General features: G+C 53.4%; 1 long non-coding RNA gene across 1 annotated transcript; it reads left to right on the plus strand.

The window, feature by feature from the left end:
* The first annotated feature begins 5,497 nt into the window (after nt 1–5,497).
* On the plus strand, nt 5,498–9,334 carry LOC140900827 (uncharacterized). The gene is made up of 4 exons (XR_012155724.1): nt 5,498–5,548; nt 6,034–6,164; nt 6,671–6,810; nt 8,366–9,334. It is a non-coding gene; the product is annotated as an uncharacterized lncRNA (long non-coding RNA).
* The last annotated feature ends 13,470 nt before the right edge of the window (nt 9,335–22,804 follow it).

The following is a 22,804-nucleotide window of genomic DNA, read 5'->3' on the forward strand; positions in this document are numbered from 1 at the left end:
GACCATGGTGAAGTCCAAGGCCCCTGCTGCAGGGTCGAGGCCACGAGGCTTTGGGATCTGGCCTCGGGGTTTCAGGATCTGGCCCTGGAATCTGGCCACTGAGCTTTGGGTTCTGTCCACCGGCCACGTGGCGGCAGGCTCCAGTCCCAGGCCCCCCCCGCCATCTCCCCAGTCCCCACTGCCTCCTCGAGCCCCAGACTTCAACCGCGTGCTCCGTTCCTTGGCCACAGGGCTTCAGGCCCCAGGATCTGGCCACGGGTCTTCTGGCTCTGGTCCCCAGCTGTGAGGCAGCAAGTGCCAGCCCCAGGTTCACCAACCCCCCTTTGCCCAAGCCCACTCTGCGTCCTCCAGCCCCGGGTTTTTGGGCTCTCTGGCTCTGGCTCCTGACCATGCAGCAGCGGGTGCAGGCCCCCAGCTCCCCCCTCTCCACCATCAACTCTGGCCCCTGCTGTCACTCCCACCCCCACAGTCCCACATTGCCTCCACCAGCTCTCTATTCATTCCCTTCAGTGCTCCGGGCCCCCACTGCCTCCATATCCACCTCCCCATACAGGGTTTAATTTGTCTCCGGGCTTGCCAGGGCTGTGTAACTGCTGTGAAAAGTGATATTTGTATGTTTGGTAATGTCACTTTTCACAGCAGACTTAGTAGCTAGCTGGGAGGCTGTGAAAAGTGATATTAACATACAAGTATCACTTTTCACGGCAGCAGATTTACTAGCTCACAAGGCTAAAAATAACAAAAGCAACCAAAAAAGCAAAAGAAACTACAACAAAAAAGACAAGAACATGCAAAGCACGTTTGTTTGCGTTTCTATTCTGTTTAGAGCCAGTAAAGAATAGAGAAAACTGTACTTTATTTTTATTATTCAGTCTGCAAAAAAACCCCAAACCCTACGTAAATAAATTACACTAATTTGGACGTGTGTGTATGTGCGTATTTGTTTATTTTTTTCTTAAAGTTAATTAAGTATTTTAGGAACAAGTGTCAGAGTGGCCACCAGCAAGAGTCACTGCCGCTGGCGAGGGGCCCCTGCATAACGGTCAGGCTTAAGAAAACTGGGGGAGATGAAAGAACTGCTTGTTGACCTGTGAACGACTGATTCTTGTAACATCGGTGTTGTCCAAAGTCTCAGTGAACACCTTTGTGTAGTGACCCCGGAAGTAATACTCCCATGAGGTGGGACTTCCAGTGACCTGTGTGCAGGGCTTACAGGGTCAAGGGGTGGGGTTAACATTTGATTGATGGTAGGGCCCTTATACTACTCGCTCCCGCGACCCAAAATTGGAACAAGAGAGACTATAATACTGGAGAGAAAGAAAGGAATGCTTTAAATGTTTTAAATTCTTGTACTGTGCTGTAAATTCTTTTCCCCAAATTAATTCAAAACATTCATTTGTATTTTTTATTTTTCTATTTTTTTGTTGTTTTATAAAACAATACAGCAACTATAATACTGGCCAGTATTATACTTTTATAAATAGAATACAGCAACCATAATACTGGCCCGTATTAGCCATTCTCCTACTGCTCAGATGCTGTAAGGGAGAGATGGATCAGGCCCTGTAAAGTAGGCCGGGGTGATTTTTTTATGACTCCAGGTGTCTTTATTACACATCAGGACATCTAGTCATTCTGATGGATGTGCAGCCTCTGGACAAGCTCAGTGATAAGCATGTATATTACACTGCTTGCTCAGGGGTCATTACTATAGAAACAGCCAAGTACTGGCCCAGATCCTCAAATACACCTGAGCTTTAGACTCTGGGTTGTTCTAAATTATGCTGTCTTGTAACAGCGATTGCTGTACGGGAGATTGCTGTAGCACCGGGGTCGGCAACGTTTGGCATGCAGCCCCGCAGGGTAAGCCCCCTGGCGGGCCGGGCCAGTTTGTTTACCTGTCGCGTCCACAGCTTTGGTCGATCGCGGATCCCACTGGCCGCAGTTCCCCACTGCAGGCCAACAGGGGCTGCAGGAAGCCGTGGCCAGCACATCCCTCGCCCCGCGCCGCTTCCCACAGCCCCCATTGGCCTACAGCGGGGAACCACGGCCAGTGGGAGCCATGATGGGCCGAACCTGCGGACGCGGCGGGTAAACAAACTGGCCTGGCCCGCCAGGGGCTTACCCTGGGGGGCTGCGTGCCAAACGTTGCCAAACCCTGCGGTAGCACAGCGCACACTGTGTGTGCCTGTAGTGGGCTGGTCACCGGCTCCTGCTCTGAAGGGCTTGAAATCGGCCCTGGGAGAGGGCTCAGCGTGCCAGAGGGCTGCTGCTGCTAGGAGAGCAGCGAGCCTCGGCTGACTGGGGAAAGAGCCACAGAGGCGGCCATGCCCCAACCAGGCCACAGCTGGCCTGTATGAAAAGGCTGGGATCTAGGCGCTCAGAAAGGCTCTGTCCAGGCTTGTAGGGCGTAGGGCCTGGCTGTCTGCAGAAAGGGGAGTGGGAGTGAAGCCGGGCTGGGGAAAGGCCAGAGGAGCTCCAGGCTGGCAACTCCCCAGGCTGCAGGGCCTGGTCCTAGGCCCACAGAGGTAGTGGGTGGTAGAGGAAGGCAGCTGGTCCAAACCCCCCTGGCCTATGATGAGTGGCTTTTACACTGCAGCCTGCCCCAGGGAGTGGGGGCTTGATAGTGACTGGCAGTAGCGCAGACTGAGGCAAGGTGGAGATTGGAGGGTTGTGGGTTCCCCGGAGAGGGGAGACCCAGAGGCAGGGTGTGGGGGGTATTGCCAGGGGGCAGCACCCCAGATAAAAAGGCACCAGGGTCCGGGAGGGCCAGGGGGCCAGGGGACAGTGAGACACCGGCCGAAAGAGGGTGCTCCGTGCTGGAAAGAGCTAATTCCCGAACGACCAGCAGGAGGCGCCGCAGGGGTGAGTCGTAGTGCTGCTCCCGTGCCATCTTCTGTTTCCAGCTCACACCCCATATACTTGGGTGGGAAGCTAGGAGTTGGTGACCTACAGCCAGCTATGCTGGCTCTACGCTATATCTGCTAGTTCTCTGTGTGTTAGGGATTTGCACATGCTGGGGAATTCCTAGCGGCCTCTTAGGGCAGCTTTGTGGCTACTTTGCCCTGCTCCACTGCAACATAGGGCAGCAAAAAGGTGACTTTACAACTAACCCCACCCCTATTTATGCACCTACATGTGATTGTTAGGAGTCTAAGTTTAGGTACCCAGGTTTGGAAAATTCAGTCACCTGGCATAAAGTTGTCTGACAAATATGCCTTTAAACATCATTCCCCTTGTTTTTCAAATATCTATTTTAAACACCACAATGTTGATAGAGATTTAGGTGCCCTAATCAGCACCTCTGCAGGTGGCTATAATGGGTATTTAGGCATAACTGCAGATTTTAGTGCTTAACTTTAGTCACCCAAAGCCTTTGTATTTGTATTGCCCAATCCTATGAGTTGCTGAGTGTTCTCAAACTCCCACTGATGTTGTTGGGAGATAAGGATGCTCTGCCCTTCAAAGAAGGCACTCAGCAGATATAACTCATCCTCCCAAGTTAGCTACTGTGATCCTCCACCTCCATATAAAAAGGTCACTGTATGGTCAGGTTTCTAGTCTCCATCACCACCTCATTCTCCAGTTTACTGTCCCCCTGGGTTCAGGGCCTGTGAGGATTCCTCAGGCAGCAGTTAGCAGAGGAGGGCGAAAGGCAGAGGGAGTCTGGGATGTTATTGCTTACAGCTCTCAATGGGGAGACAATGTTCCTCTAACAGTTGGATATTGGAAGGAAATCAATAGAGACCCCTGTTGAATTGACACATTCTGCTCATTCAAAAGCGACAATATTAAGTAATATGGGTTCCCCATATCTTGTAGTGTTTCCTGTTCTGGTGATTGCTTTCTATACCATATCTTGCAGCTTATTCCCTGTTCATGTCATCATATTATTGTTCCCTAGTATTCTCCTCTCTGTTTATGTGTAGTAAGGGGCACTGTACAAAAGACTGACGACTCTTCACATTTCTTTTTCAGGTGCTGGCCATGTATCTCACAAATAAGGTCAGATGTAAATAACCCAGCCCCAGACTTTGTATTCACTGTGCACACATTTCCTACGAAACTGTTTGAAGTATCTGCTTCAATTGCTCAGAGGCCTGATTTCTTCTTTCAGAGAAATTGGGGCTTCCTGCCTGTCCACTGTAACCATGATGTGCGGGCTTCTTCCCTTGCCCATTCTCCATGGAGATGGAAGAAGACCTCAGTGCCTCTCTGGGGTCTCTAACCACTCTTTCGGGATCCCCACAAAGCTAGATCTAATCTCTGTAGTTAGTGATCTGGGGACTGGTTCTTAATCATATTCTCTTCTTTGTTTTTCTGGGAATTCAGTGTTGCTGATGAATTCTGGCTTGTAAGCGGCACGGACTGTGTTTTGGTGAGTTAGCCTCCCTCCTGTCTAGCCTATTTCTGGGTCAGAAGGCTATCTGTGAACTGCGTCTGTTTACTTACAGACTTAGGATAGGTGCCTGTAATAGTGTGTGTGGGAAGGCATCTCTGCTTTTCTAAGCCAAGTCCCTGTTTGTATACTGCAAGACTTTATCAGAGAAGACCCATAGGATTCCCTAACTTCCCCCACTGCACTACAAGGGAATGACTGTCATTGGGTATCTCTGATAGGGTATGTCCTGCTGTGCTGACTGGTCTTGTGACTTCTCTGTATCAGGGACCAGCTCATTTTGTTAATAATTCACATTGGACTAGAGCTGGGTGAAGGCTGAAGGGTCAGTTCACTGTAGGGCTCACCAGTTAAACTCCACAGTTCAGAGAATCCTAGAAATGTAGGGCTGGAAGGGTCCTAGAAAGATCATCCCAGTCCAGCACTATACTTAGACCCTCCCTTACAGCTCTTTGTCTAATGGGTTCTTAAAAACCTCCAATGATGGTGTCATAAATATAAAGGGAAGGCTAACCACCTTTAAATCCCTCCTGGCTAGAGGAAAAAACCCTTTCACCTGTAAAGGGTTAAGAAGCTAAAGACAATCGCTGGCACCTGACCAAAATGACCAGTGAGGAGACAAGATACTTTCAAAGCTGGAGGGTGGGGCAGAAAACAAAGGGTTCTCTCGGTCTCTGTGTGGCCTTTGCCTGGACCAGACCAAGAATGCAGGTCAGAACTCCTGTAAAAAGTCAGTAAGCAATCTAGCTAGATGTGCATTAGATTCTGTTTTGTTTAAATGGCTGATAAAATAAGTTGTGCTGAATGGAATGTGTATTCCTGTTTTTGTGTCTTTTTGTAACTTCAGGTTTTGCCTAGAGGGATTCTCTATGTTTTGACAGGTTTCAGAGTAACAGCCGTGTTAGTCTGTATTCGCAAAAAGAAAAGGAGGACTTGTGGCACCTTAGAGACTAACCAATTTATTAGAGCATAAGCTTTCGTGAGCTACAGCTCACTTCTTCAGATGCATCTGAAGAAGTGAGCTGTAGCTCACGAAAGCTTATGCTCTAATAAATTGGTTAGTCTCTAAGGTGCCACAAGTCCTCCTTTTCTTTCTATGTTTTGAATCTGATTACCCTGTAAGGTATTTACCATCCTGATTTTACAGAGGTGATTCTTTTATTTTTTTCTTCAATTAAAATTCTTCTTTTAAGAACCTGATTGGTTTTTCTTTGTTCTTAAGATCCAAGGGTTTGGGTCTGTGTTCACCTATGCAAATTGGTGAGGATTTTTATCAAGCCTTCCCCAGAAAAGGGGCTGTAGGGTTTGGGAGGATTTTGGGGGGAAAGACGTTTCCAAGCAGGCTCTTTCCCTGTTGTATATTTGTTAGACACTTGGTGGTTGAAGCAATAAGGTCCAGGGGCAAAAGGTAAAATAGTTTGTACCTTGGGGAAGTTTTAACCTAAGCTGGTGAAAATAAGCTTAGGGGGGTTTTCATGCAGGGCCCCACATCTGTACCCTAGAGTTCAGAGTGGGGAAGGAACCTTGACAGATGGGGATTCCACAACCTCCCTTTGAAGCCAGTTCCAGAGATGAACTATCTTTATAGTTAGAAAGTTTTTCCTAATATCTAACCTAAATCTCCCTTGCTGCAGATTAAGCTGATTCCTACTTCCAGTGCACATGGAGAACAGTTGATCGGGGTCCTCTTTAGAACAGTCCTTAGCCAAACCTCAAATATGTTAAGATAAAGAGGCATCTGGAGGAGGGAAAGCAGGTGACAGGGGTATGTGTGCAGCTTTCTTGGCTTGCCCAGGGCTCTGAGTCACCTTGTTACCCATCCGGCGAGAGGAAGATTTTCTCAGGGAGCTGATATCTAGTCAAGCATAACATCACCAGTCTGTTAGCCATCCTACCAATCTCCACAGGGCTCTGCCAGCCCTTGCTCTGCCGTGCACGGTAACAGTAGTTGCACCGCAGCCCCCAAGCCCCTCTGAAAGTGTCCCCCAGTAGCATCAGGTTACAGTCACAGGAATTACCACTCACACTCACAGAAATTACCAGGTTAGCTGTCCCCAAGGGAACAGAATCCAAACAGCGTGATTGGTACAGCTCAGGATCAGATCTTTGATAACCTCACAGCACTGAGATATATGCAGAGTGGAATAATCCTAAAGTTATTATCAAAGGTTAAGAGTTAAGAGGGACTGAGTCAGGATAATGGAAACAGAACTTGTTACATACAAAATGAAAATCATAACATGCTTCTTAGTCTAAATTTAACATTAACAGGCTAAAATCAACTATTACAGCAGTTTTTCCACCTAAAGTAATCTCCCAGCATCATTAACCACCGTGCCTTGGATCCAACTTTCATGAGGAAGGAAAAAGGCTTTTTGCATGCTGTGACCCCAAAGTAACAGGCACATCTGGTAGGCTCATTGATTAGGGTTACTCTTCTGGGGAGGGAGGGATTCTGTAATTCTATTAATGTGCTGCTTTTGTCACTTGTGTGTTCATAGGGAGCTCTACTCCTTCCTTCTGCAAGTCCCCTCCCAGTGGAGCCACCCTGCAGGACCTCGGTTCCCCAGGGCTGGGTCCCTCCAGCCTAGAACTAGATGAACACGCACGCACGCACACACACACGCACTAGCAGAGCAAGTCTGAGTGGACCGGGTCCATCAGCCCTCTCCAGCTGATCCCCACATATGTCCCTGTACTCAATGGGCTGGGTGAAGCAGCACTTTCAGCTTCCCATCCCCCTTATGTGCCCCAAGTTTAACACATCCCCATCCCACTTTCACGTTACAGTTGTACTGGCAGTAACCCACTTCATGAGCAAACCCCACAGTATTTTTGGGCGCTACCAGGACCTTTAGCTTCGGTAAAAGAAGGGTTGCTGCAGAGTAAATGGGGGAAGCGGAAAATACAGAGTAAAATTGGGAGGGAGAGAGAGAGAGGCAACCAGCTGAACCATAGAAGTTATTTATTGAATCATAGTGATAACTACACAAGGAGGGCTAAACAAACATAATGGTTACATTTGAAAGGTTAATACCTGAGGAAGAAAAGAAAACGGAGGGGCGAGGGGCAGGGGAATCTCACCCACTCCATGAGGCTTGAACTGGGCGGGGTTCCCGGTAATGGTGGTAGCTCAGGGTCCTGAGTGCTGGAGACAGGCAGAGCCCCCCGCACGATCAGTCAGGAGATGGAATCCCAGTGGAACTGATGCAGAGTTTGGGTCTATACATCAGAACCCTTACTTGGGCATAGGTAGGGGGTTTGTAGAGAAAATACAATAGTTCAAGGGAGAACACTAGATTTGTTTATGGGTAAACTGATGACTCAAGGGTTTTCTTCTTTGCCTTTGTTTCTGTCTTTCGTGAACAGCACATACCCTTCAATCCCTGTACTCCAGTCATGCCTGTTCCACCAGGTTTCTGTTATCCCTAGAGCGTCTGGTTTCACTTCCTGTATCAGTCACTCTAGCTCCTCCATTTTGTTACCCAGCCTCCTTGCATTGGTGTACAGGCATCTTAATTGCTGCTGCTTGGCTTCACCCACATTCCTCGCCCAATTGGGTACAGTCATTCTGCTTCCAGTATCGCCTTCCTGAATGGTATCGGCACTGTCCTTCCTCTAAATGTCCATTCTCCTACCCACTGCTGGTCCTTTCTCCATTGCTGTGTCTGTCCTTCTTGATTTTTTCCTTCCGGTCAATATTAGAATCAGGCATGGAGATTACGTGAGCATCTCCCAACCATCTCCTGTGAGTTCCTAGTTTAAAGCTCTTTTAACCAGTTGCACCAACTCCATCCCAAACGGCTATTTCCCTCCCTACTCAGGTTTCGGTCCATCCCATGAGAACAGTCCTCTGCTCGTGAATGCCTCCCAGCAGTCAAACATCCCAAAGCCCTCCTCCTAGCACCACTGCCTGAGCCCTCTATTGATCATCTCATCTTGTCTTGCCTTCACTCTCTCCTCTAGGGAGGGAAGAATCCCACTGAAGATCACCGGAGCCTCCATTTCCTTAAGTATCTTCCCTTGCCTGGCACAGTCTCCCTTGATGCGAGAATCTAGTGTCATTTGTTCCCACATGAGGGACAATCAGTGGATTCTTTCCTGCTCCCATTAGGATCCTCTTCAGCCTCATATCCACATCCTGAATCTTAGCTCCTGGCAGACAGCTCATCCTGTGCTCCGGATCAGCTCTGGTGACAGGCCTGTGTGTTCTTCTTAGTAGGGGAGTCCCCAGTCATGTTGACCTGCCTCCTCGTGGTGGTGGTGTGATTCTCAGGCCTAGCTCTTGAGCAGCTTTCTCCCCAAGAGGACAGAGCTCCTGCATCACCACAACTTGCCCCCACCCCGGCCTGCCCTTGCCTGGACAGCAGCACCCACAGCGTGGCCAGCTGAGGCATGGGGATGGGCTGTTCCCATCCCTCCCTGCAGGAAGTATCTGCACTTAATATTGTTCAGGGTGCCCTCGGGCAGCTTGGCCAGCTCTATGTCTCTCTCGGCATGGAGAGTGGTGTCTCGGGGCTGCCGGGTCAGGGCTTCCACCTAGAGAAGAACACACAGGCCACAGGAGAGACCAGGTAGGGGAGACCTTTGCCCTCCCAGCCAAGGGCTGCCTGGCATCCGAGAGAGAGGCACCTGGAGAGGTACAGAACCCAGGCATCCTGGCTCTCTGTTTTAACCCACAAGCCCTCCCCGAGCTTGGAAGAGAACCCAGGAGTCCTGATGCCCAGTCCCACCCTCCTCACTCTAGCCAGGAGACTTATTGAAACATCCCTGAGGGTGAGATTTTATCTGTATTCAGTTCTATTACTGTATTAGAGATAGATTTGCGTGTTTTATTTTATTTTACTTGGTAATTCACTTTGTTCTGTCTGCTACGACTTGGAACCACGTAAATCCTACTTTCTGTATTTAATAAAATCACTTTTTACTTATTAATTAACCTGGAGTATGTATTAGTACGTGGGGGGGCAAACAGCTGTGCGTATCTCTCTATCCGTGTTATAGAGGGCGGACAATTTATGAGTTTACCTTGTATAAGCTTTATACAGGGTAAAATGGATTTATTTGGGGTTTGGACCCCGTTGGGAGTTGAGCATCTGAGTGTTAACGACAGGAACACTTCCTAACCTGTTTTCAATTGAGCCTACAGCGGTTAGGGGACGTGGTTCAGACCTGGGTCTGGGTTTGCAGCAGGCTAGTGGGTCTGGCTCCAACCGGGTAGGGCACTGAAGTCCCAAGCTGCCAGGGCAGGAAAGCAGGGGCAGAAGTAGTCTTGGCACATCAGTTGGCAACCCCAAGGGGGTTTCTGTGATCCAACCCGTCACACTGGCTCAGCCTAATTTCCTGCAGACAGGCAAGGCTGGCACCCAAGGACCACGTTTTGGGCCTACCCTGTGTAACTGTGTGGTCCTTGGGACCCATCACACTGAAGGGGTCACTCCCAAGGGACTGGTTCCAGGGGGAGAGGCATAGGCTAGACCCTGTAGCTCTGTGACAGGGAGGATGACTCACCAGAGAGAGGGGGAAGCCTTGGCATTTAACCTCCTGCAGCTGTGTGGGCACGTGTGTGCGCCGGGGCTGCACCAGCACCAGTGTCCAACCTCGCGGAGTCCACCCCGGAGCCAGGAATAGAGCATGGGGAGCCGGATCCCGCGGCCAAAGGCCAGGCAGGACCGGGAGCCTGTGGCCAAAGGTGGGGCTGGCAGAGGAGGGTGGGCGGGGGGCGAGCAGGAGCTGGTTCTGAGCTGGGAAGTGGCCCTGCATGGCACTGAAGAAGGCACAGCGAGTGACTGGGAGGCCGTGCTGCAGCCCACAGGGCGTATGGCATGATACCCCCACGTGTCACCTCTGCTGCCAAGGTTCCTCCAGGGCAGGCCACGGAGCCGCACCGCCCCCTGAGGCCGAACTGCTGCGGTGCCGGCAGCACTCCGGCTTCACCCCCTGAACTCTGCTCAGCGAGTCCAACGGAGAGATTCCTGGCAGAGTCCACTCCACAGGGACCGATGCACCAGAGACACTCACCCAGGCGGGTTGATTCGGCAGCTGGAACCCAGCATGGGAAGTGCTCGCTTCACCATGAGCCTTAAAGCACAGGCAGTTCCCGCCAGCCCAGAGCAACGCCATGCCAGCTGTCTCTGACTCCCTTCCTTGGGCCAAGCAGTGAGAGCTCCCAGCCTATTCCAGAAGCGCACTCTTTTCCCCCCACCTCCCACCACCCAGTCCTTTGGTCTCAAGCCAGGGTCTCTGCTCAGCTTCCCTGCTGACAGGCGGTGGGGCACTGGTTGCCAGTTATCCATGTCCTGGTGACCGGGGTTTTCCACTGATATGGGTCGGCCTCAGCCAGTCCTGTCTAATGACCACTTCAGCCCCTTCAGACAGCGAGGACACACACACACCCCTCCCCCTCCCCCTCATGTCTCTCAGTCTGCCCTGAGAGCAAACAATCCTTTTCCCCTACTGGGTAGCCATGCAAAATATAGGGGAAACCGAGGCAACGGGACTCCAAAATATTACCAAAAATTCCCATTTTGTCACACCTGCCCCTGTGGTGTAGGATCCCAAAGAGACAACAGAGCCCCAAGGACTGGGCTGTTCACAGTTAAGCCGAGGCAGGCTGGGTGTGGGCATGCAGCCTGGCTGGAGACCAAGGGAACAGATGGCTGCAGGGTGCTTCTGGGAGCAGAGACTCCAAATAGGAGACCACGAGGATGGAGCTCAAAGGATCAGGACGTGGCACAGCCCTGGCTCCCACCACGACAAACTGTCCCATGCTCACCTGTCTCATGCTAACCTAAGGGTCCCCAACACCCTATTGCAGGGGATTAGTAACTACCCCCGCTCTGGAAAGGCCGCACAGTGTCACTGCAGGTACTAGCTTATGCAGCAATCCCTGACAGGGAACTGTCCCCAAACATGAGCTCACTGTGGGCAGCAGGGGCCGCTGGAGCCCAGAGGCCCAGGCTCAGAGGTGCTGAGGCTGTGTGGCTTGCCCTGCGGAGACAATGTGACCCCTGGGATCTGATGCATTACAGGGCTCACCCCAGGATGCTCTGCAAAGGCCGCAGCTCAGACCCCAGACCCTGTGAATCAGGAACAACCGGTCCCAGCACATAGAGCAGCACCACAAGCCAAGCACCTGACCTGACCAGGCTGTGACCGCATGGGCCACATCACAGGGAGGGGGGCTGCACTGCAGGGTGCCCGGGCTGTACAGTAGCTGGGTTGGCTGCTCCATCAGCGAGGCTGCCCCTGGCCAGGTCTTGGGAGAGGAGGGAGAACCCCCCACAGCCTGCCCTTCGGCGAGTGACTATTCCCGCCTGCCACACACCCCACCCCTGCTGGCAGAGGGACCAATGTGAGCGGGGCAAGGCAGCCACACACAGCACTAGAGGAACTGGAAGCCAGCAGGCTCCCCACAGCTCAAACCAGGGGGAAATTCTTTCCCAGTCCCTCCAGCAGTCCAAGAACAGTGTCTGACCCCATCAGCCCCTCCACCCACCTCCTGGGCAAGTACCAGAGCCTCCCATCCCACCAGGAGCTGTGCTGCCTTGGGCCCGGGACCGTGGGCTATGCCAGCGGGCCAGCACTTCCACTGCCCACGGGAGGGACCACTACACTGCTCCATATCCCCCAGAAACACAATCCCTCCAGGAGACACCACACCTGGCCCCACCTGCCAGGCATAACCCCCAGCCGCCCCTCCTCACCATGCTGGTCTGGAGCTGATTTTCCACAAAGACCTTAAGGTTGGGCAGCACGGCTGTGAGCACTGCATCCTGTGTGGAGAGAGATGCAGACAGCGCCTCAGCGCCGGCAGGCAGGCTGATGCTGCCATCAAAGCCCATGGGCCCAGCCCTCTGGCTGCTCCCCCCAACATCTGGGCATAAGGGTTTCTCTATAGCACCTTCCATCCCAACACGCCTTGCTGAGTGTGCAGTGTGTGCAGGGACCACTGGCCCACCACAGAAATGCAGCCACCACTGGAGTGAGGCTGACAGCTGTTCAAGGGGCACGTAACAGTGCAGAAGTAGAAAGGACCTTGAAGTGGAGGGCAAGACTCCAGCAATCCTGGGAGACTGTGTCCTGGGCAGGCCCCAGGAGGCCACACCTTCCCAGACACATCCCAGAGGGCCGCTGGGCTCTGGAGAGGCTTCTGCCAAACCCAGGACCACATCTGGGAAGAAGGTTCCCATGGGAGATGGGGGATCCTTGGAGCTGGAACGTGACCTGGATGCTGGATTGAACATTCCCAAGTCAGAGGGGAGGGGCATCCTGCTGGGGCAAGTGCAGGTCCTGGGGAGGACTCTGACTGGGATTCCAGCCAAGGTGCCCTGCACTAGGGAAGTGTCCCCAGCCCCCAGGAAATGGTGCTGGTGGGGAGGGTCTCTTCAGGTCCTTGTCCAGTCAGTGGACAGCACCAGAAGGGGGAGCTCTCTGAACGTGGGTGGCCCGGGTAGCACGATGGGTTGAGAGGCTGGGAACTCGTTCGCTCCAGCGACTGCCAGGCTGCGGAGGACAAACTGCCAGGGGCCCCAGCAAGGAACTAGACAGCACCTACCTCCTGCTCATCCTGGGGCTCGGACTCACTCTGCCCCATGTCTGCTCCCGGCCCTGGTCCCAGGCCTGTCCCAGAAAGGTGCCTGAGAACAAGCAGAGACCTTTATGCTGTGCCCTTTGGGGGAAGCCAGGGTCCACCATGCCCAGCTCCCATGACCCCCCAGCACCACAGATCTCCTTCCTCACCCTCCCAATAGTGTCCCTCCCTCACCGAGGGCCCCATTCCCCCCACCCCACCTCCCCAAGACAGCACCCTCCCAGCCAGCCTGTTACCTCCTGGCTGGGAACACAGGTCACTGGGCAACATGGGGCTGGCCCTTCCCTCACTGATCCTTACCCTACTGCCCTTGACCTGAACTGCAGACACACCTGGGGAGCAGCTGGTCCTGTGGGGCTTCCCACCAGTGCTAGTCCCACTGTTTGGGGCAGGAGTGTTGCTGCTTGATGTCTGCCAAGGAGAAAGGTCTCAGGCAGAGTCCAGACCCTGCCCACTCACCTCCTGAGCCAGGGGTGTCCCTGCCCCATTCCAGGGCAGATGGGCCCTCTGCACCTGCCCTCCAAGTCACCACCTTGTCTATCACCAGACACAGACCGGAGATGCTTTGCCCAAGAACACAGGCACCATGACTCAGACCCCAAGCCCCTGCCAGCCGTGCAGCGTGCGGGGTGTGGAGGAGAGAGTCCCAGTTCGCACTGTGGAAGTGGGCAATTTCCAGCTCAGGACAGGGCTGGGCACTGGGGGTCAGGCCTGTACTGAGACGCAGGGGCTGCCTCCCAGCATGGGCAGACGGGTACACAGGAGTTCGGCTGCTTCCAACAGCAGCATGGCCACGGCAGCCGGTTGACTCCCAGCTGAGTATGTTCCCTGGGGGTGAGCGGAATTGTACTCTGGCGGCCACCCGCACACTGGGGCCACACGGCTATTGTTCACGCGCCAGCTTGTGTAAAACTGTGCCTCTCTCCACCTGGCTAGGGAGCAACCTCCTAGCTGCTGTGCAGATAGACCGGGGTGACCAGCCTGAGACGGAGCCAGAATTTACCAAGGTGCCTTGCCAAAGAGCCACAGTAACACGTCAGCAGCCCCCCGTCAGCCCCCCCCCACCGCCCCCCGTGTCTCCCAGCCACCAGCAGCACCGCCAACCAGCACCGAACTCTCCATCCCTCTGCCTCCCCCCGCCGCCATCCGCTGTTCTGTGGCGTGCCGAAGGCTCGCGGGGGAGGGGGGAGGAGGAGCAAGGGCGCGGCAGACTCCGGGGAGGGGGGGGCCTTGGGGGAAGGAGTGGAGTGGGGCTGGGGGCTGGGGCTGGGGCAGAGCCCGGAGTTGAGCAGTGAGCACCCTGTAGCACACTGGGAAGTTGGCGCCAGTAGCTCCAGCCCTGGAGTTGGCGTCGATACAACGAGCCGCATATTAACCTCTGAAGAGCCGCACGTGGCTCTGGAGCCGCAGGGTGGCCACCCCGAGACAGACCGTAGGCAGGGAGAGGCCAGTTAAGGCCACCCAGGCCGTGTGTTGCCTGGGGCAGATGAGGAAGGATGTCCAAGGGGGTGCCAGCCCCTAGAGAGGAGGGGGTGATAAGACAGACTCACTCATTCCCTCCAAGAGGGACAACCCCCGCACCCCCCAATCCCTCGTTAGTAACGTTCTCCCCCACGCTGTGTTGGCTTCCATCAGAGCAGCACTAGCCAGTGCTGCCCCTGCAACCTCTCCTGCCAGTGCTGCCCTGCCCCAGCCCCCCGTGCGGGCGCCGACCCTGGGCTGAAATGGCTCCAGCAGGACATTCTCGCTGCACACCAGGACCTCACCAGGAACTCGCTTGCTGCAGCCTGGACACACGGGCAGGGCAGGCAAAGCGGCGATACACAGGGGCAGCTTAACCTTCGCCGGCCAAGGCCGAGCTCTGTGGTCTCAGGGGAAGGGGATGCCGACAGAGCCCTGGCCGGCCAGGGAACACATGGGAGAGGCTGTTGGAGGGCCAGGGCCAGCACCAGTCCCCTAGGGAGGGCTGTTCACCTCCTCTCTCCACTGTGGAATATCAGAGCTAACTTTGATTCCATTGGGAGTCTCGTTACAGGCTGTGGAGCTCACTTTGGGCTCATGGTGCACCAGCCCTGAGGCTCCCCTACTAGAAGCTGAAATCATGAAAGAGCTAAATTTACTAAGAGCTGCAATCCCTGAGCGCTGTGTTAAGTAGTGGGGGAGCCTGAAGATCTAGTGTGGAGCAGTTTGCGGGACGGCGGGAGCGCCCTGTGGACAGGCTGGTGGAGCAGTTCGTAGGACGGCGGGAGCTGCTGGTGGGACGCGGGGCAGTCTGTGGGACAGCGGGAGCTGCTGGTGGGACGCGGGGCAGTCTGTGGGACGGCGGGAGCTGCTGGTGGGACGCGGGGCGGTCTGTGGGACGGCGGGAGCTGCTGGTGGGCTGCGGAGCGGAGCAGTTTGTGGTGCAGCGAGCGGAGCGGAGCGAAGGCCCATGGAGCTGTGGGGCGGTCAGGGGGCCTTTTGCCCCCGCCCCCATCTCCACCCAGGTTGGGAGGTAAAGCTCTGCAGATCAGAACTCTGGGGCTGCCCTGACCAGGGACAGAGACTTTTGGGCCATTGGACTTTTGGGACTTTGGGTGATTTGGGGTTGCTGGACTCAAGAACCAAAGGGAAAGGGCATGCCCCAATTTGCTTGGGGTGGGGTTTTTGCTCATGGGTTGTGTTATGAATCCTGTTGGTGGTGTTTCCCCAACATAATGCCACATTGTTTCTCTCTGTTATTAAAAGGCTTTTTGCTACACTCAGACTCTGTGCTTGCGAGAGGGGAAGTATTGCCTCTTGGAGGTGCCCAGCAGGGGTGGTATATATTTGTCCCAGGTCACTGGGTGGGGGCTCGAGCCCGTTTGCATTCTGTTATTGGAATGGAACCCCTAGATATTGAACCCGGCCCTTGTTGCTGCCAACTCTGACGGGCAGAAGGGTTACACAGACTTAAAAGTGGCAATTCTTCAACAAAAAAAATCGTCAAAAACAGACTTGAACGAGAAACTGCAGAACTGGAAGTAATTTGCAAACTGGACACTATCAAATTAGGCCTGAATAAAGACTGGGAGTGGCTGGGTCACTACAAAAAGTAAAAACAATGAGAAGTCCTTGTGACACCTTAGAGACTAACACATTTATTTGGGCATAAGCTTTTGTGGGATATAACCCACTTCATCAGATGGGTTTTAGCCCACGAAAGCTTATGCCCTAATAAATCTGTTAGTTGCTAAAGTACCACAAGGACTCCTTGTTGTTTTTGCTGATACAGACTAACATGGCTACCCCTCTGAAACTTGTCACCACTACAAAAAGTAATTTTCCCTCTGCTGATACTCACACCTTCTTATCAACTGTTGGAAATGGGAGACGTCCACCTTGATTGCATTGGCCTTTTAGCACTGACCCACCGCTTGGTAAGGCAACTTCCATCTTTTCATATATATATAGTGCTTACTGTATTTTTCACTCCATGCATCTGATGAAGTGGGTTTTAGCCCATAAAAGCTTATGACCAAATAAATTTGTTAGTCTCTAAGGTGCCACAAGGACTCCTTGTTGTTTTTGCTGATGCAGACTAATGCGACTACCCCTCTGAAACCTGAATTACGAGAGAGGCAGAAACGGCCACTAGAGGGAGCCATGGAGATTGCACTCTTTGAATCCACAAAGAAAAATACACAGACATTTGAAAAGACCATGGGGCTAGGAAGAAGGGCCTTGGTAGGGCGTGAGTACGATAATGACCCAGGCTTGGTCCTGTCATCCCCCTCGTTATCTTAATGCAAAGAGAAATGATGTGACATTGACCCTGGAACTAGATACAGGAGTGGCGATGCCCATGGTCGCTCAGGGGGTTATGTGGAAGTGTGAAAGGGAAAAGAGGACTTGTGTGCAGGTATTTTAGTTTGGTTAAGAGACCGAGCAAGAAACAGGCCAACCTTAACCCTAATAATGCGAGATTTGTAGAAGCGGGGTTTGTGCGAGGCGGATGGGAAAACTACAAGGGACCTTGCTTTAAGATAAGAATGGAACGCAATGTTGACTCAGGATAATGGGATGAAAAATGTATAAACAGGACACAGATATATGTAATGAAAGGGGATAAATATTGCTTTATATTGTTTGTACTTTGAAGATTTGCCTAAGGACAGACACTCTGTCCAATTGCTGTCATCCCTGAAATTGCATGAATAAACTGTCTCTGATTTGTTGTAAGAGTGAAGACTGAGTTTTCTTCCACAGTTACAAATCCCCTGTGGGATGATTGAGAGACACTGAGCTGCTTTTACAGAATTACAATACTGGGCAGACAGGAGTATTAGGCAGTCTCCCAGTCACTGCAATATATAAAGGTAGCTGTTCCCCATTAGAGTTAATTGTAACGGAAGGAAATGGTCCCCCATTGATGGGCAGAAAGTGGGTATCCAACGTTTGACTGGATTGGAGTGTGGTGCACCACATGCCAGACAGAGATGGGGAACGGAAAGAAAACTACAAAGCTGTATATAATACAGACATGGGATTGGTAGAAGGCACAGCAGCAAGGCTGGTTGCATCTGACAAGGCCATTTCTAAACCCACTGTGACAAAGTGGGAATTTTCTGTGATATTTTTTATTATGCCTATATGTGCCTCAGTTTCCCCTATGAGCTGCAGGGTTACCCTAGGGGGTAAAAAGGCTTGTTTGCTCTCTGAAGAGGCTCAGAGACTCTGGTGTGAATGGCTCCTAACTGTCTGGGGCTTGGGCCCCATATCAATGGAGTTCTCAATAAGACAATGGCAAACCCAATCACAGAGCCTTTGATAGCAATGACCATGGATGGCCCACCTCTCAGCAGGAAGCAAGCAGTGTTTGCCCAGCTGGAGAACAAAGGACTGGGGAGGTGCCAGGGGGTGATTAAGTGTTGGCTTCTGAGGGCTTCTGGGCACACACCTGAACTGGGACAGAGTGATCAGAGGGACAGAGCTTTGGGCTCTGTCCTGACCAGGATGGACTCTGCTGTAACATCCTTTTCTCTGTGCTAGCCAAGGACTTCCTTTGCTGTGTTCCAGCTGGGTGTCCCTACGGATGCTGCTGGAAGAGGAGCATTACTCCATGAGATTGTACAAGTCCCCCTCAGAGATCTGCCTCAGTTGGACTTGCTGAGTGGCACACTCAGTGTGAAGCAGGGGTGCTGAAGGCCCAGAGGTCCAGCCTAAGGAGGCAATGAAGCCATGTGCTTTCCCTGGAGGAAGAGTGAGGTCACTAGGGGCCTGGCTCACTGAAGGAGTTCTCCCAGAGGCTGTTGCAAAGCTGGGCTCATAGCTCCGGTCCTGTGGATTGGTGACAGAGACCTGTTCCATATGCTCTGCGATAGACAGCGGAAAACCAAATGGAGGAATTGCAAAATGGTGTAAGTTCAAGATCATTGAATGGGCTGCCCCAGTTGTGTGTACCCCAAAGAGGGATGGCAGCAGAAGAATTTGTGGGGACTATAACATCACCATAAACTCCGGGCTGAAAGTGGCCCAATATCCAATTGCTAAACTACAAGATTTGCAGAACTGACAGCAGGAGTGATGTTTCCCAAGCTAGACTTGTCTCAAGCCTACCAGCAGGGGGTGCTGGAACCAGATTAAAAAATATCTGACCTTGAAGCCACATAAGGGGCCATTGGGTGTGAAAGCTGATCTTATGACCCCCTTGCGGGGAGCTAGTGCACCTGCTGTGTATCGAAGAGTAACGGTCAGGCGCGGCAGGGGGTGAATGGTGAGGACGGTTATTTTGATGACCTATTGATAACAGAGGAATTCAGAAGGGCTAGAGGAGGTTCTACAGAGATTGTTAACTCTAACGCTATATTTTTGCGAAGATAAGTGTACGTGTTTCAAAATCAGGTTACTCGCTTGGAGCATTGTGGCGGTGGAGAAGGGTAAACCCGTTAAAAGAAGCCACTGAGAATGCACCAGTAACACAGAATGTCTTGGAGTTTAGATTGTTTCTGGCCCCGTTAAACTGCTATGGAAGGCTACTTCCAAATGGAGCCGCATTAAGCAGTCCGATGTCCACGCTGTTATGGACAAATACGAAGCCAGTTTGGACAGAAAAGGAAAACAAGGGTTTTGAGGCCTCAAAAAAGAATCGGAGTCATTCCAGGCTCCTGGAATATTTCAGTCCGGGATCCCCTAGCACTGGTCTGTGAGTGAGGCCTCTCCTATAGGTGCTGGGGCTGTCACTGCACACTGGTAAAGATGGGAGTGAAAACCCCAGAGAATTCACTCCAGAATGTTCTCAAAGGCTGAGAGAAACTATTCACAGATAGAAAAAGAGGCTTTCGGCACCATTTTGGGGGTAATTAAACTCCATGAGGACCTGTTTAGACAAATGTTTGCCCTCATCACTGATCATAAACCCTAGGCCCAAAGGCAGGGGTTCCACTGAACTGAGCTGAGCTTCAGAGATGGGCTGTGATCTCCGCTGCCTACCAGTAGGTGTGTATCATACCCCATCAGAGGCGCTGTCCCATTTGTGTCTTTACACAGGGAAGCAGAGAGGATCCTGACGCAGGGAAGAAAGGTAAGCAGCAGGATACGGACCCTGGACTTCAGGAAAGCAGACTTCGACTCCCTCAGGGAACGGATGGCCAGGATCCCCTGGGGGACTAACTTGAAGGGGAAAGGAGTCCAGGAGAGCTGGCTTTATTTCAAGGAATCCCTGTTGAGGTTACAGGGACAAACCATCCCAATGAGTCGAAAGAATAGTAAATATGGCAGGCGACCAGCTTGGCTTAATGGTGAAATCCTAGCGGATCTTAAACATAAAAAAGAAGCTTACAAGAAGTGGAAGGTGTGACGAAGTGGGCCTGTTCTTAATGTTTCCTCCGAATAGTGTGGGGGTGCCTCAGTTTCCCCTATGCAGTTCTTAAGTATCTAGGTGGTGGGGTAAGGGTGTATGATCATTGCAGAGCCCTAGAGGGCAGGTGTGTGCAGGGGTCTGGACACAGAGAATGGCCGACACCCTGTTTCCTGGCCACTGATGGCCTGGGCCCTTCCCCCCTGCGAGGTGAGAGCTAAAGGGTTGGAGAACAAAGGAATCAGGTGACCACCTGGCCCGGGAAAGGAACAAAGCCCAGAGGAGGAGGGGCTGGAGGGAGTTTCAGTTTGGGGCTGGCTGGGACATGGAGTGAAGTGCAGACGTGGTTGTCTGGCTCACGGCCCCCCAAAATGGACCCAGCTGAGGGGTCCCGTTCTCTGCACCTGCAAGCTCTGTTTTAGACCATGTTCCTGTCATCTAATAAACCTTCTGTTTTACTGGCTGGCTGAGAGTCACGTCTGACTGCGAAGTTGGGGTGCAGGACCCTCTGGCTTCCCCAGGAGCCCCGCCTGAGCGGACTCGCTGGGGGGAAGCACACGGAGGGGCAGAGGATGCTGAATGCTCCGAGGCCAGACCCAGGAAGGTGGAAGCTGTGTGAGCTGTGTGTCCTGCAGACAGGCTGCTCACAGAAAGGTGACTGCCCCAGAGTCCTGACTGGCTTCATGGGGAGCAGTTCCAGAGCATCGCCCGGGGACTCCGTGACAACTGGTGGCAGCGGTGGGATGTACTGCACCCCGTGGATGGCGCTTCCTGCAGTAAGTGACTGGGGAGCAGTAACACGAAGGGGGATTGCCGAGGACCAGGCCTGCTGAAGGCTCAGAGAGGAGCGGTTTCGGGGGGCGGTTAACCCCTGGGAGTGTGTGACCAGCGAGAAGGACTGTGCAGTAATGGGGTCCCCCTGGGGACTGCAGTGAGCAGTCTCAGGGGCGGAGGAGCCTGCAGCTTGGCCCGGGGAGAGAGAAGGACTTTTGCAGTAACAGGGTTCCCCTGGGGATTGCAGTGAGCAGTCCAAGGGGCGGAGGAGTCTGCAGCTCGACCCTGGCAAAGAGGTGGTGACCTCGAGAAGGGCTGGCACACTAGGGGTTCTCCCTGGAAACCGTGGGGAGCTGAGAACACACGGGCCTGTGAGTCCACAACAACTTGGGAGGAGCGGAGTGATGGCCTGTCACCGTCTCCTTAAGAAGGACATTGTAACCCTGTGCAGAAAGAGAGGGTTGAGCGTTGGAAAGTTCACCAAAGCAGAGTTAATCGTGCAGCTGGAGGAGGATGACCGCTCTAAGGAACAGATTCCTGACCCCAACTGGGGCTATCGCAGGATCTGGGAGCAGCTGGAGTGGGAGCCAGGCATCCCCAAGACTCCTGTCCCCGTCCAGACGGGGGTCTTCACGATCGGGTTCCCCATCGGGGGATCGAGACGGACGGGATTGGAGCTGAGTCCGAGGGAGCAAGAGGACTGTGGGAGACAGCGAGAGCCCGAGAAAGAGCTGCAGAAGCAGCAGCAGCATGAACTGGCGGTGGGGGAGCGGAGAGGCCTAGGGGACCTCCCCGGGGTGAGTGGGGATAGACCCCGGGGGGCCAGTTCCGCAGGGAACCTCGAGACTAAATTGCTGCCCCTAGTTAAGGGGGGGGGGTGTGGATGCCCACCTCACTGCCTTTGAGCAGGCTGGCGATTTGAACCAAGGGGACCCTACGGAAAAGCCCCGGTGTCTAGCTCCCTTGCTGGGTCCCAAGGCCACAGACTCCATCAGCCAGATGGGTGGGGAGGTGGACACGCTCCCACTCCTGACCCCAACCTATGTGTCTGTGTGGAGTCTCCTGGGGCCAGGCCCCTCGGACCCCCAGTGGGAGCGGAAGGTGATGGTCAATGGGGAGACATTCCTGGGGTGGCGAGATCCTGGGACAGAGAGAACTGGTGTCAGACCCTGGGTGGTGCAGCCTCAGATGCTGAGGGGCTGTGTGAGCTGTGTGAGGGTCCCAGGGACGAAGCCCCTCGCCTTCCCTATGGTCCAGATCCCTGTGCAGACCCAGGAGGAGTGGGGCTGGCTGGTCGTTGGGGTGCCCCAGGACACCAGCTGCGAGACCCTGTTATGGGGTGACTGTGTCTCTTTGGGACAGGATCCAGGCCCTGTTCCTGTAACTGCCAAGGGTTTGAATTTGAATCCAGGGAACCAATCGGCGGAGAGGGAAATGGTCAGTGAAAATGCAGATGACCTGGCTGGCAGCAGGGAGGAGCCGCTAGGCTCAGGATACCTGCCTGCCTGTAACCAGACCCCTGGGGCTGGGTGGGACAGAGAGATGCTCCCTGCCCCCTTGCACACAAGAGTGGGGACTCTCCCTGGCTCTGATGCATTGAGGAAAGCAGTGGCCTGCCCCACTGGGACAGCCAGGGCAGCGCTGAGCACAGTGGGAGCTGAGACCCCAGCAGAGTGGGGGGAGACACAGGCAGGGCAGGGGATCTGTGGGGAGTGGCAAGGTGCTTGGTAAGGAAAGTTTGGATGAGCCTAGGCAGCCTTGTGATCTGATGGCTGTGTCCAGTCAGCAGGGTGGGAAGGCGAGGAGAGCGGAAGATGAGAGTCCCTGGACCTTACCTGTTAGCTGGGTGGAGAATTGGGACAGTGAAGGAAATGGGTCTCTGTCTGTCAGGGGTATTGACTTGCCTATGGAGGGAGCTACCCTGATCTCCAAGCAGTTGTCTGTGACCAGCCTTGTGTGCTGGGACAAAGGGAATGAGATCCCAACCTGTGTGTCTGGTAAAGGAGAAAGTGTGTCTGGGTCTTCTTGGTCTGTGGAGCAGACAGAAGGGGCCTTTCAGCCTGTGATGGTTGAGGGTCGTGCAGTTGTCTCAGAGCTGGTTCTGGACTCAGCTAAAGCCCAGGAAGGGAAGGGTCCTAAGTTTCTGTCTGCTCGGGAGAATGGCCCTGTAACTAGGTCACATCCAGTTAGGGTCTATGTAAAATCCCAGAGACCAGACAAT

This window comes from Lepidochelys kempii, chromosome 20, assembly GCF_965140265.1.
Source record: "Lepidochelys kempii isolate rLepKem1 chromosome 20, rLepKem1.hap2, whole genome shotgun sequence".
Classification (NCBI taxonomy): Eukaryota; Metazoa; Chordata; order Testudines; family Cheloniidae; genus Lepidochelys; species Lepidochelys kempii.